We start from the raw sequence: 14,035 nt of genomic DNA, 5'->3' as shown, positions 1-14,035 counted from the left end.
TAAGCATATGTTCAAATAAGCAATCTGTCGTTTGGGGATTTAATTAATTCCATAAAGCACCTATTCTCTGCTCCCTGACTGTGGTTTTTTTCTGTAAGTTAAGTATGCTAAGAAGATCTTGTACCTGTGGTAAATCTGTAATGCCATCTGGAAAAAATTTCCAGGGCCCAACCCAGCTAGACCATCCTCTCTTTTGCTTGTATCAACTAGACTGGAGAGAAGAAGGTGAAAGGGAACTTCTTTCTTTTGCCCAAAGAACAAAGATAGAGTTGGACCTAATGTTTGCTAAGTGGGAGGTAGGGGATAAGGATTAGGGCAAGGGCCCAGAAGCCTTGAGTCAGGGTTCTGAGGTCTTCTACTCCTATTTTGAGTCTACTCTCTGCACAGGTCAATACAGGCAAAGCAATGGGAGGATTAAATAAGGGCCCAGAGAATCCCAGCAGTGTACATAGCCAACAGGGAATATTTGGTTTCAAGACTGAAACAGTTATTTTCAATTTCTCTCCTCTCTTCCCCTCTCCTTTTTCCTAGTAAATGCAGGACAAAATTCACTTCAAAATCACCTGAATAAACACCAGTGTTATGGCCTCTGGTGAAACAAGCCTGTGGGTAGCTGGATTGTAATTAGAAACAAAATGAGTCTAATAGGAAGGAAAAAAGAAAAAGTTAAAATTGGGAACGGGCAAAATTTGGATCAGAGTATAATGCTCTAGTGGATATCAGATTGGATAATACAAAAAAGAGGACAGAGGGAAAGAAATAAAATGTTTAAAAATATATTAATTGAAGCCACATACAGATCCTTCAGCAAAATTAGAAGCAGCCTCAACCAAGACAGTATAACACAATTCTAAATTAATAGACTATATCCAACTTAATGGCTATGTAAGCCATAAAATGAAGTATATTTTGTGAAACAAAGACAGGAGAACAAAAAGGTTGAAAGACTAAAATGAAGATAAAAAGTTTAGATATGTAGATCCAAAGTTCAGAGGAGACTAGAAGCATTCCAAGGCAAGACAAAATGAATAACAAGAAATAACAAATAAGTACAATAATGAATAATGTACTTAACAAAGAAATGGTTTTTTGTTGTTGTTGTTTTATTTTAGGCTTCACAAAGAACATAAAAGACAAATACCAGGAAAAGATATGAGTCTGTGGAAGAAAAAAGATGGAAACCAACATGACCCAAATGAAAGTAAATGAAGATAAAGATCATTTCTTGAATAATACCTGCACATCACAGCTGGGGAAAGGAGAAAGAAGCAGAAAACTGGTAATTATTGCCAAGCGATTTAAAACATGTAGTGATTATTTTTAAATTTGCAAGTAATCTCATGAATACATTTTGTTATAATAATTGTAATGATATAGTCAAAGGAAATGTCCCCCTTTGGCCTCACCCAATTCCACTTTTCTTTCCAAAAAGTTTATCAAAATAATGTAATAGAAATAACAAATCTAGATAGTCATCATTTTCTCAGTAAGAAAAAGTGTGTGGTAGCTCCTCCTACCATGCTTACTTTTGATCCTCAGGCGACTTTGCTTTGAGTATAAAATTTCTAGTATTTCTATTTTCCTTTTGATTTTTTGTGGTGCTAAAATGTTCTTGAAATTGAAATGTTCCACCCCCTCCCACTCTTCAAATCCCCATCTGTTCTCTTCCGAGCACAAGACCCACACAGCTGGTCTCAGAATGGTCACATCCATGTTGATATAAGAATATATTCAAATAAGTAATCTGTAGTTCGGAGATTTGATAAATTCCATAAAACACCTAAAAAGTGCCAGGTAGTATTTCTAGGAGCTGGAAGGACAAAGATAAATAAGACAGTGTCCCAGCCTTTAAGAAAATTCTGGCATAACACTAGAGAAAACCATACTATTGTAATCTAACAGAAGCTGGAGTTAAAGTGGTTAATGGCCAGGCTCCAGAGTGATGCAGATCTGGGTTTGAAGGTTTGAATCCCAGATCTGCCTGCTATGGCTTTTAGTATGGCTTTTAGAAGTTGATGATATTAATACTTAAGTTTTTTGTCATGTTTTGCTTTTTCATACCATTCTACCTCACCCCACACTTTATGGCAGCTGATTCCCTGTGGCCATAGAGGTGGACAAGACACAAGACCTATCATAAAGTTTATCACCCCTGGCCACAGTGATTGGTTCAGTGATGGACACATGATCTAATCTGGGCCAATGAGAGTCCTTCTCTGATATTTTTTTCTATCTGGAGCTAGAACTTCTTCTTTTTTTCTGATTGTGAGGCTGTAAAAATATAATTTCAAAGGTGTCTGAATTATTATTTCAATATTGTGGAAACAGAATATAAAGCAATTTAAAAATATTTTTTAAATTATGTATTATTTGAAAAAAAAAATCCCAACTTCCTTGCCTTTTTTTTGAGGTAGTTACTATACTGAATTTTATATTTATCATTCCTTTGCTTTTAACATAGTTTTATCACAAGTATATGCCTACCTAAACAACTTACTGTTCAGAGTTATTTATTTTGGAACTTCATAAAAATTATGTTGTACTGTATATTGTTTCCTTTATTCTACTAGATAGGTGAAAATGAAGAAGTCTGACAATCTCAAGTTGTTTGTGAAGTTTGAAGGAATGGGAGCTCGTATATCTCCTATAGAAATGTCAATTGGAACAACCACTTAGGATAAATAACCTGGAATTCTCTTGTGGATCTGAACATGAATGTAGCCTAAGACCTTACAATCCCACTGGTAGGTATATACTAGAGATATGGCAGAATAGTATACAGGAGTGAATATGAATTAACCACAGGCACATGCAACCATGTGGATGAATCTTAGAAGCAATATTGAGTGAGCATAAAAATATTAAGGAGACAGTTGGGCTCTCTGAAGAGTTCTATATGCTGTCCTCCTAGTCTTCAGTTTGATAACTGGCCTTGACAACAGCAAGGAGGGGCTGAGATGGGCTGTAATCATCACTATCCTGGTTCACCACCTAAGTCACCCCAGAGGAGGGAGAGCAGTGGAGAGGGAAAATGTCCATCTTGGTAGTGAGGTGGAGGGTCACCCTTTGCCTCAACATCTAGACTCCTGAGCTGAGTTGCTTCAGAGGTCAGGGAATAGACAGTGAGGAATCTTTCTTCTGCTTTAGTATAAGAGACCTGTGACGAGCTCTTTGCAGGGCTTATCTGGGTAGTTTATATGGCCTGACTCAAGAAGTTTGTAATTACTGACTAATTGTCATTGATGTCATCTTTGAGATGAGTTAATGTGGTTTCTGACAGCTTTGGATCTGAGCCCCAGTTTCTGGGCTCTCCACTGGGGGCCTGTGTAGTAGTAAAAGGGTCATTTTGGGCTTTGAAGAACCTCTCCTTTTGAGCTAGCTCTTAGGTGCTATACAAAGGCAGCTCATACTTTATTTTCTCTATATACTATTTTATCAAGAATCACATTGTTTAACATTTTTAATATCTCTAAAAATAAGGATGTGTCTAATCATTGACAGCTTCTTAACAATGATAAAAGGTAGTATTTTTTTCTTTCTTGATGATATATAAAATGGAGATGTGTCTCATAATCAATAGAGTCTTAGACTTGATTAAATGGGGTATGTTTACTTAATACAAATAGTCTACTTTTACTCTTTTCTCAACCATCAATTTTATACATAATGATCTACACATGTAAATAATATGCACTCAACACTCCTAAATAGAAGTTGAATCATATGGTTTTGTAGTGGCTGGTGGGTGGGTGGGAAGATTTTCACAACTCTCTCCATTGTAGTATGCAGCAACCAGGAAAAGGCATTGCTGAGAGAGAAAGAGGGAGGGAGGGAGAGAAAGGAAGGGAGGGATGGGGGGACAAGGGACAGAGAGAGGAGAGGAGAGGAGGGGAGAGGAGGGGAGGGGAGGGGAGGGGAGGGGAGGGGAGGGGAGGGGAGGGGAGGGGAGGGGAGAGGAAAGAGAGTTTCCTTGATTTCTTATTGATTTCCAGCCCCTCTAGAATCCTGATTATGTTTCTTGAGTTGTTGTAGTAAATTTCCCTTTTCTTGGGTCCCAGCAAGTTTCTAATTCCCACAACCTAAGGATCTGTAATTAATCTGTAATTAACTTAGCACCATACCCAATATTTAATGACTGCTTTGCAAGTGCTTACTGTTTTATTATTGTGCTAAGGGATTTATAGAGGTTCACGTAAAGTACTCTGAAAATAGAAAGGAAAAGGGGAGAAGTTGATTATTTAGTCCCCAGGTGGGACAATTAGGGAGGGTCTTAAAGAAGGGTGTGTGATGTTTGGGCAAATGGATGTGGGAAGCCAAAGATACCACAGAGAAGAGATGGTCTGAAGAGGCAAAGGGAGGGCTTCTTTGAGGAAGCAAGAACTTGGGAGCTGGGAAAATATGAGTCTTGGAGGGGAGGCTGGGCCTGGTTTGGAAGGACCTCATGTGCCATGTGATGGGATTTTTGGTCTATTCCAAAAGGCTTGCAGAGGAAACAATAGGGACCAAGAGATGGCTTTGTTTTTTATTTTTAAATAAGGCAAAGAAGTGATAACATAACTTTATTTAAACATACCACTCTGACACCAGTGTGTACGGTGACATGAAGAAGAATGGATCTGTATTGGGAGGCTATGGCAGTTTCAGTGAGAAGAAATGAAGGTGAAGTGAGGTATCAATATTCCTGTCCCGTGTGACACTAAATGGCTTGTGCAGAAGACTGAACTTGTCACTGGTCTGTGTGAGCAGTCCCGTACTGACAATCACAATGGCTCACAGCTGTACAACCAGCCTGACCTTCCCACACAGGAGCTGTTATATTTATGGAACTACTTGACTAACAGCTGACTTACGTCCTTTGACTACTCCCCTCGATTCTCCCCATGTTTGCCTACCTCCGGGTCTTGCCCTGTTTCCTCCTCACTCCAGGCTCTTTATCCAAATTCAAAGAGTGGATTTTCCATTTCTTCCTGGTAGCTTTACACTGATTAGACGATTTCAGACATTCTATGTATGTGTGTCCACGCTAGTGTGTTTGCTCTCACCCATACACAGGCACACCACCGAGTAATTTGGTAGGAGCCTAAAACTAACAGTTTACACAGGCTGAGTTGGGACCTTCTGTCTTTTCCTATGGCATTTGGACAACAAGAAAAATGGCACTAGGATGGAACGTATTGATTCACAAAGGCCTTTCTTGTGAATTTGGATACAGATCCATCTGTGCAGTCGAAACAAATCTATGTGTATTTGGGAGGTAAAAAGCTGTGGTGCTGTAGATGTTGTCACTGAAATTGACCTGAAGAGAGGTTCTGCTTTCCCAGTGGATAGCGCAGAAGCAATCCATACACATATTTGGCTCTGTTAATATCCTTATAAATTATATTTAGGATGATATTTTACATTGGGGGAATAATTCTTATACAGTGGAAGTAAGGAAAAAATAAACAGGGAATATGTGGCTCAATTCTGGCCATGTGGTCATTTTAATGATGCAGTAAAAACAGATATGGAGCAAATGAGTCCTTGTTTATGAGGATGGCTGACAATTTAATGCTCTCAATCTGGAGAGATGAAGGTGGAGTGGGATGTGATAAAAAATTTATAGTGTCATGAAAGGACTGAATTAGGTGAGTAACAACTCAGAAAAATAAGAGTAAGGAACACATACTAAAGGTAGTTTGTAGACAAAAGGAAGTGTGGCTTTTCACATTTATAGTAAAATCATGAAAGTCATTAGTCCAAGAAGTAGTTATGTCGAAATATGATGGGATTTAAGAAGGGCTTAGATAAACTCAAGGATGTCAGATTTACAGTGGGTATATTTAAGAAATATGCACGTACTTTTTATTTTAAATCACAAAATGACATGTTCCTTGGAAAAAATTAGAAAAATCATATAAACAACATTAAAAAATTAAAAACCTATAATCTTTTAGAGGTAATAACTATTGATATTTTAGTATATAGCTTCAATAGTTTATGTTTCTATTTATTTATTTAATTTACCCAAATAGGCTCAAACTGAACATATTTTCTTGCAGTTTGCTTTTTTAAGTTAATATTTTGTGATAATTTTTTGAAGCCAATAAATTTATGGCTATGCAAACTACAGGTGTTGCTTTGTATGGATGTACTGTAATTTTCTTAACCAATTCCATATTGCTAAAAGCATTCCAGTTTTTCTTACGTGTTTATCTTCTAGGTCTATGATACTTTTGTCAACTTAAAAGTGTTCCATTGGATTTTAAATGCAATTGCATTAAGTTTACAGATTAATTTGGTGGAAATCTTTACAATATTGAGTAATTTTACCTAGAAACACAGTATATCTTTTCATTTATTGAAGTGTTCTTTTATGTCTCTTAGTACAGTTTTTATAATTTTCTTCATATTGGTCCTGTATATTTTTTATTAGCTTGATTCCTAGGTCCACAGCATTATTATTACTTTGTACTCCTATTGTGAATTGTTTTCTTTCATTATTCCAGTTGTTTATTTAGGACATATAAGAAAACTATTGCTTTTAAAATATTTTACTGTTTTAAGAGGTCTCCTGATTTTCTTACTAGTTCCACCTGTTTTCCAGTTGTTTTTATGGGTTTTCCAGTTGGACAATCAAATCCAACCAACAGTTGGATCCTCTTTTTCAATATTTTCAATGTATACTTTTGTTTTTGTATCCGTTTTAATTCCAGGCACTTCTAGAATGACGTTAAAAAGCAGGTGTACGATTCTTTGGTTTCTCATTCTAATGGGGATGCTTTTATTGTTTTATCTTTAGGTACAATATTAGTAATTGGATTGATAACTTTTCTTTTTCAAGTTGTGTTAGGCAAGTATTGAGATATTCATAGTCTACTGAGTTTTTTTTTTTTAAATCAAGAGTACATTTTGATTTTTCAAATATCTTTTTAACATCTCACAGATGAGTTTTTCCTCCTTTGACTTACTAAATTTGAGTAATTTACTAGCATTGAAAAGTATCTTGCATTCCTAGAATGAATTGTATGTGGTCATTGTTTTGGTTATCTATTGCTTCAGTGATAATCTGCCTCAGAAATTTCATTTAGCTCACAGTTTTATGGATCATGAACTGGGGAAGGGCTCAGTTGGATAGTTCACCTCTGATCCTCATGGTATCAGCTAGGGCAGTTGGAGCAGAAAGATCCACTTCCAAGATGGGTTCTCCATTTAAAGTCTGCTGCCTGGGTATCACCTTGGCCCCTTTATTGTTCCATGTGGCCTCTTATCCTGTAGTGACTCTCCACGTCACTTGAGCGTCTCACAACACCATGACTTCAGAGTAGTTGCACTTCTTACACCTTGTTAAGTTGCCAAGAGCAAATGTTCCCAGACATGCAAGCTGCAAGACTCATTATGATCTAACCACAGACGTTCCAGAGTGCTGTTTCTGTTGGATTCTGTTGAGCAAGCAAGTTGCTAAAGTCAGCCCAGATTCAGGTAGTAGGGAATTAGGCTCCACCTCCCGATGGGAGGAATAGCAAAGAGTTTGGAGTCATCTTCCCTCTACCTCAGTTATGGCTGATGTATTTTAAAATATGTTGCTGATTTGATTTGCTAATATTTCTTTAAAATACTTGCATGAACATTCCTATGTAATGTTGGTCTATAGATTTCTGCGCTGTATTTGACAGTGTTTTTTGTTTGTTTATTTTTTTGTTTTGTGCCAGAGTTATGCTAGCTAGTTTTAAAAGTTGAATTGGAAAATTTCGATCTTTTTTCTAGTCTCTTTCAGAATAAATAGCATCAGAATTGCTTGCTCCTTGAAGATTTATAAAACCTCAGAGGCCAAATGTCTTTTATAATTTGACAATTCTCCAATGGTATTCTTAGTATCTTTGATGGTATTAGCTTATTCATATGTCTTACCTCTTCTTGAGTCAATTTTATTTTATATTTTCCTAGTAAAAAAAAGTCACAACTATTTTCGTCAAATACTTGTCACAACGTTTCCTGTTTTTTAGGGCTGATATAGATGTTTTCTTCCTCATTTGAATTTTCTTTGACTATTGCAGTGGGAACATAGCAAAGAAGGCAACTTAATGTATGGATTCAAATTGGCATCTTACAATGAATATTCTTATAGTCCTTTTGTTGAAGAAAGAAATATCTTAGAATATGTCCATAGTGTTATAAGCACAGCATTAGGCAGAATGATCCATAAATCTGCTTTTTGTGGTATTTAAAAATTGTGTGTTGAACTAAAACTAAACCGGAGCTAAATATGATCGTATCCTCACTGCACTCAGAGATTTCAAGACTATCTCTACTGATGAGGACTCTTTCCTTTGTGTCAGCTCACAAAGGACAAAAGGAAGTTGAATCCTAAATAACTGAACTTACACATCTGACTATTGATCATCAAGTTCAAGTAGAAGACAGTGAGGATCATGTGGATTGCAGGATAATTATTGGTTAATTTTTGTCAACAGGCTTCTAATGTGAATCTGTGTGGTGTGCGTATATGTGCCTGGTGCCATGGTCATAAAGTTCTTTCAGGAAGGATAAATTGCTTATGGAGAAGGCAAGTACTGTAGGATGCTAGGAGACGAGATGCAAGTAACTTGCCATTGATACAGGCTCACTCTTAGCATAGGCTTCCCAATCCTGGAAACATTTTCTAATAGGGGAATGTGGTCTATATCACTAATGACAAGAGGAGATACTAGAACTCTGGGTAAGTCAGACTGGAAGGAAATGGGTGGGTGAACCGCTCATCATGAAGACTTTGAATTTGTGTTGCAAGGAGAGGTTACAGAAACCATATATCCTGGTAAAGCATTTCACTGTTTAGAAAATAAATTTTACTTAAAAAGAAGTTACGGATCAACCATGCAAAATGAAACCGAGAAATAATTGGAAAGGTGGCAGAGGAAAGGTGAGAGAGTTTGTATAAGTCCTGAGAGCCCAAAGGCTAAGAATACCAGGATAAAAATACAGGGAAGATGTGAAAATATGTAGCTCTAAGGTGGATGGGCCAAAGAACAGAAACAGAGAAAACCATAGGAAAAGAAGGGAAATGGAAAGGGATGAAGATACTACCCTTACAGGAATGCAGATGCACACGGAAAGATGCCAACAGAGCCAGGCAAATAAGTGGTCTGGATGGAATTTAGTGTTTGTAGCTGGGGAATGAAAGCAAAACCCACCACTATGCTAGTAATAAAGGGTGGAGAGACTACCAAAAAACCAGGGGGAGAACAATGGGAGTTTCAACTTTTAGAAGGCAATATATTGTATTCAGAGACACTTGGGCCTATAGCATAGCAATTAGACACATGATCTAGAGAATGCAAGTGCAAAGGGCAAAATAAAGAAAAGAATGTCTGGCCACTCTATATATAAACCTGTAAGTCTGAACTGAATTTCTCTTTGTCTACTCTGGTTACTGTTTGAGCCTTTGTTGACAAGTAAAACATTTCCACAAAGTGGTTTGGGGGTATTTTAGTGAAATGACGCTCATGGTAGAAAACAGAAGACTATGAGAAGATTTTATGATATTTGATAGTTGCTTTATAATACAAAAAACAGATTTGTGGGTTTTTGTTTTGGGGGTATTCCTGTGTACTTTGCAGAATTCATCGCATGGTTTAATAACTTACACTTTGAGCACCTCTGATTTTGTGCTTAATTGCAAATAATTTAAGCAAGAGCTTTATTATCTCTTCCTGGAGCAATTTTGAGGAAATGTATCTTCCAATAATTCAGCTGACCACATCGTCCTAACCCTATTGTTTTGGGGAAAAGATTTGGTTTATAGCTGCAGATTTGTGTTTTTGTTTCAGCAGAGTTAGCATTTGCCTTTTAAGGAGTAAATACTCATCCTTTGGTACCTAGAAGATGGGATGGCGTCTTAAAGTGAACAGGAAAGTGGTACCTCTAGTCCATCTTCTTTTCCCCCGCAGTGGGATGATCTTTAAAATAAAAATACAGTAAAACCCACCACTTAACATGGTAAGTGAGGTCTAAACTAACCCTCAAAAACAGAAATGTCTTTAAGTTAAGGAAACTCATAAACTAAAATACTGATTTTTAGTTTTTAGGCAATTTTTGTTATCTGGAAAAAGGCAGGTCTCTAGGAAAAAAAGTATGAAGAGGTGGGAAAGGAAAAAAAAGATGGGAGAATATCTTAATCATTTAACAAATATTTCATAGACATTACATTATGTTCTAGATACTTTAACTTTTCAAAGACATTTTGGGCTTCTCAATTAGAGTGAATTTTTATTTTTTGAGAAAAGAGATTATGTCCTTCTGGTTTCTTAACACCAACCACAAAGTCAAACAGCTAAATTTAAAAAATCCTTTTCTCTTTAACTTCTCTACAGCATTTGACTATGTTGAAAAATTTTCTTTTTAGAAATTCTTTGTTCTCGTCTCCTCTACTGCCACTGCTGTCATCTTCTCTCACCTGGTGTCCCACCTGCAGTCTTGTCTCCCTACCCCTCCCATTTCATCCTCCACATTACCATCAAAGTTATCTTTGACTAATTCACATTCCTGTTTAAAAACCAGTGATGTCTCTCCATTACTACCTTCAGGAAAAGTTACAACAATCCTTGGCCTTGTATCTAACTACAAACCCATTGATTGGAGGATGATAGATTCCCCTCTTTCAACTGGACCCAACTTTATTTCTCCTTCTAGAACCTTCTCTGCAGCCACACAAGACAACATGTGGCTCTCCAACTTCCCCCTACTACTAATTTGGGTCTTAGAAACAGACTGTAGCTGTGAAGACCTGAACATTAATTGTAGTGGAGAACAGATTAAAGATTGGAAACCAAAGGGCCTTTCTGACTTATCGTGATCTCAGCTGTCTGGGCAAAGTGGTTTACCACTCTGAAAATAACACTGTTGCTTATATACACTGACCACAGTGGGGAAATTCCATGGCTTGAGAGCTGAGTGGAGTGTCTTGGTTTGTGTTCAGCATGTTTGCTATGCTGTTTTGGGATGGGAGACGGGTGGTTGTTGGATATGGAGAGGCAAAAGGATAAAAGTGCAAGGGAAGTGACAAATGCCTCCATTTGTCTGAACTTACGCTGAACCACTCTCATCACAAGAATCAAGTTTCCTGGAGAACAGGTTCATGGGTTAAAGAGAGGCTATTTTTGGCTATTATTGTGGATGCTGTTACCGTTAGTGTGCCTCTGTATGTATCATAACCATGGTGACCATATGTTTTCCAGGTTAGCATGTGTCAAGGTGGTAAATTTTAACATTTACTTGGGAAAATATGGTCACCATAGCTATGGACTACAAAGAAGAATGATTCTTAGATGAGCAGGGCATGGGATGCCTTAGTAGGCAAACAATTAGGAAAAATTTAATGTATTGAATAAAAGCAGTGCAAAGCATGGGCAGTGTAAATTAATTAGAATCTGATTTCTACCATCCCATGTTCTCTTCTTTTGAGCGGTTTGGTAAAATTTGTCTTCTTTTTAATAGCCTTTAAGTGGGCCAGTTCTGGAGTTGAACTGATCACATGTGCAGATCTTTCAGTTGGTTTTGAAATCCACGACATGAAATTTTGAATTTTTATGAGTAAATTGCAGTAGAGAATGAGCCGTCACGTTTAGCATGTGGCCTTGAATAATAAGAACTACAGAAAGAGCTGTGACATTTCTCATAATCACCATTAGTATTTGGTCAGAGCATCTTTTTTTGAGCTTGACATAGCACTCACTCTTTGGGTTCCTTGTAATACAAGCAGAAGCCAAACAAGAATGTTTGACAGAGTCTCCAAAATCAGGTGGGATAGATATAATCATTATTCCTGCCCCCCACTACTCAAAGGTAGCAGAAGAGCATCTTGCTCTTACCCACATATCTTTCTGTACATTCAGTTTCAAATATCTGCTCTTCTTCCAACTCTACCAAAATGGAGACAACTAATTCTTCAGATTGTCCTTAGACATTGGACTTCCAACAATCAAGTATCATATACTTAAACTCCTAAAGCCTGTCTACTTTTAATGCTGCATATTCCCGATGCAAATGACACCAACCTTTAGAATAATGGCCATCCCTTTACATGTTCCTTTCTAAATAGGTAACCAGGCAAATGTTCCTCATGAAGTGAGCATAACAGTATGCTCATGATTTCCTTTTGAGCCGGAAAAGTGTAAAACGTGAGCAGCAGTGTGATTCAAAGCTGGATGGACCATTGAATAGGGCTAGGGTGCTTGTATCTGTGTTTTCACTCTCACTTCTATGTCCCTGTGTAAGTCAGGCTTCTACTTGCCTTCTTTGTGGTTGAACACATTGCAAACTCTCAGTGTTCCCTTTCAACCCCTGGCCACTGTTGTCTTGGGATTTATTGGCATTTGGGGGGGGCACTGGCAATGGTAGAGCAAACATATTCCACCTCAGCAGCTCTAGTGCGTGAGAGAGGAGGGTGCTTGATGTCTTCACCTGCCCTCCCAGGTCCTTTCTTCCCATTTTACACTGTTCTGTGCCCCAGGAGGTTGACCTGTGTGGACCGCATCAATAACCAGAAACCCTCAGCTTCTGGTTAGGTTTGGCAGTGGGAGCTCTGGTGGCAGATGGAAGGGAGAGAGGAGAATGAAGCCCAGGCATTCATTTCTGTGGCTCTCTCCCTGTGTGCTCGTGGTATGTTGGCTGAGTTTCTCAACTGAAGGTGTCAGCTCCTGTCAGCTCCACACAGCTCTGTCTCTGGATTCTTCTGTTTAGGCTAAGAGTGGTAGCAGTGCTCTGCTATGACGAGCTCTGAGGTAACACTGGTGTTTTATTTCGACTCCCTGCCCATACCTTTGTAAATAGTCCCTTAATTGAAATCTCTTCAGATTGCCCATTTGAGTATGGCATTCGTTTCCTGCTGGGACCATAACTGACAGAGGAATTATTCTGGAATAAATGATGTTTTTAAAAGAGTCCTGAGGGACTTTACAGGTGACCCCCAGAACCTGGCAGTAAGCAATGTAATTAATGCACATATGTAAGTTGCACCAGATCCTGCAGGTGGGAGGGAAGCTGGGAGGGAAGCTCTTCATGTGTGTGATTTCTGTTGTTGATTCTGAGATGCCGCCTGGGTTCCCAGCCCCCTTGCCCCGGGGGCAATTGCACCACAGTTCTGGCTTGCATTTGGAGTCCGGGAGAGAGGAGGAAGCAAGTCCTCTCCATTAGTGCTGCTGGCACAGAAGGAGGTTCTGAGTCAGCAAGTGAGGATAGACGATTTCACAGCATCGCCCTGCCTCTGGTGCCACTCGTCTCTCCTCTGGTGCTGGCAGCCCAGGTCCATCCTGGCGTCAGGCATCAGCGAGGGGAGCTGCCCTGAAGCACGGGCCTGGTGCCTCCCTCCTGCAGTCTTCTTTGGCATCCCTGTCGCCTTGCAAAGCAGAGCCCCATTAGCAAGTGAAATGTCATAGTCTCAAACAAACAAACAGGCCCTGTAGTCTGCCAAGTTGTCTGGGAGAAATCACAAAGAAATCTTAGTGTCCTATGCCTCCTTGGGGCCTCTTCTCAGGAGATTCAATAATTCTTTCAAGGCTGGAGCAGGACTCACTTTCTTCCTGTTTGCTACCAGGTGACCATCTCCAATGCTGTGACAGCCTTCTACCAGTAACCCTGCCTGACCACGCCTCCCCTTTGTCCACTGCCAATTTAGGCTAATTGGGCACTGTTTGGGATTTAATCGATTCCCTTCTTGGCATCCTTTCCCACTCACAGGTTCCCTGCGGGAAATCTTTCTCTTTACTTACCTTTTCTTGGCCAGCTGATTGAAAACAACAACAACAACCACCTTGGACTTCTGTAGACTGAGAAAAGTGGTCAGGGACACGGTCTCTGCCCAAACCAGCAAAGCTAACTTTATTGAATTCGAGTGGCACAGGAGTAAGGAAGATGCAACAGAGAGTTGAGGTTCTTGGCAAAGGAATAGTAAACAGCAAAACAGTCATTTCGGAGGGCAAACTGTTTGCCTCACTATTAAAGCGTGGCTCATGATGGAAAATAACTCAGAAGAAAGTATGGAGCAAATGGATTTAGTTGC

General features: G+C 38.8%; 1 long non-coding RNA gene across 2 annotated transcripts in view; it reads left to right on the top strand.

Annotated features, from left to right (window-relative positions):
- The first annotated feature begins 1,118 nt into the window (after positions 1-1,118).
- Positions 1,119-14,035, top strand: part of LOC141570698 (uncharacterized) — a 444,094-nt gene continuing 431,177 nt past the window's right edge. The window contains exons 1-2 of one of the 2 annotated variants that reach the window (XR_012495109.2): positions 1,119-1,279; positions 2,571-2,744. This is a non-coding gene — a long non-coding RNA (uncharacterized LOC141570698). The remainder of the gene's footprint in view (positions 1,280-2,570; positions 2,745-14,035) is intronic. The other variant, XR_012495106.2, reaches the window with a different exon arrangement.

The sequence above is a fragment of the Rhinolophus sinicus genome, chromosome 3, assembly GCF_057876585.1.
Source record: "Rhinolophus sinicus isolate RSI-liver-muscle chromosome 3, RSI-T2T, whole genome shotgun sequence".
NCBI lineage: Eukaryota > Metazoa > Chordata > Mammalia > Chiroptera > Rhinolophidae > Rhinolophus > Rhinolophus sinicus.
Note: the sequence above shows the minus strand (reverse complement) of the source record. Positions and strands in the feature narration are given on the sequence as shown.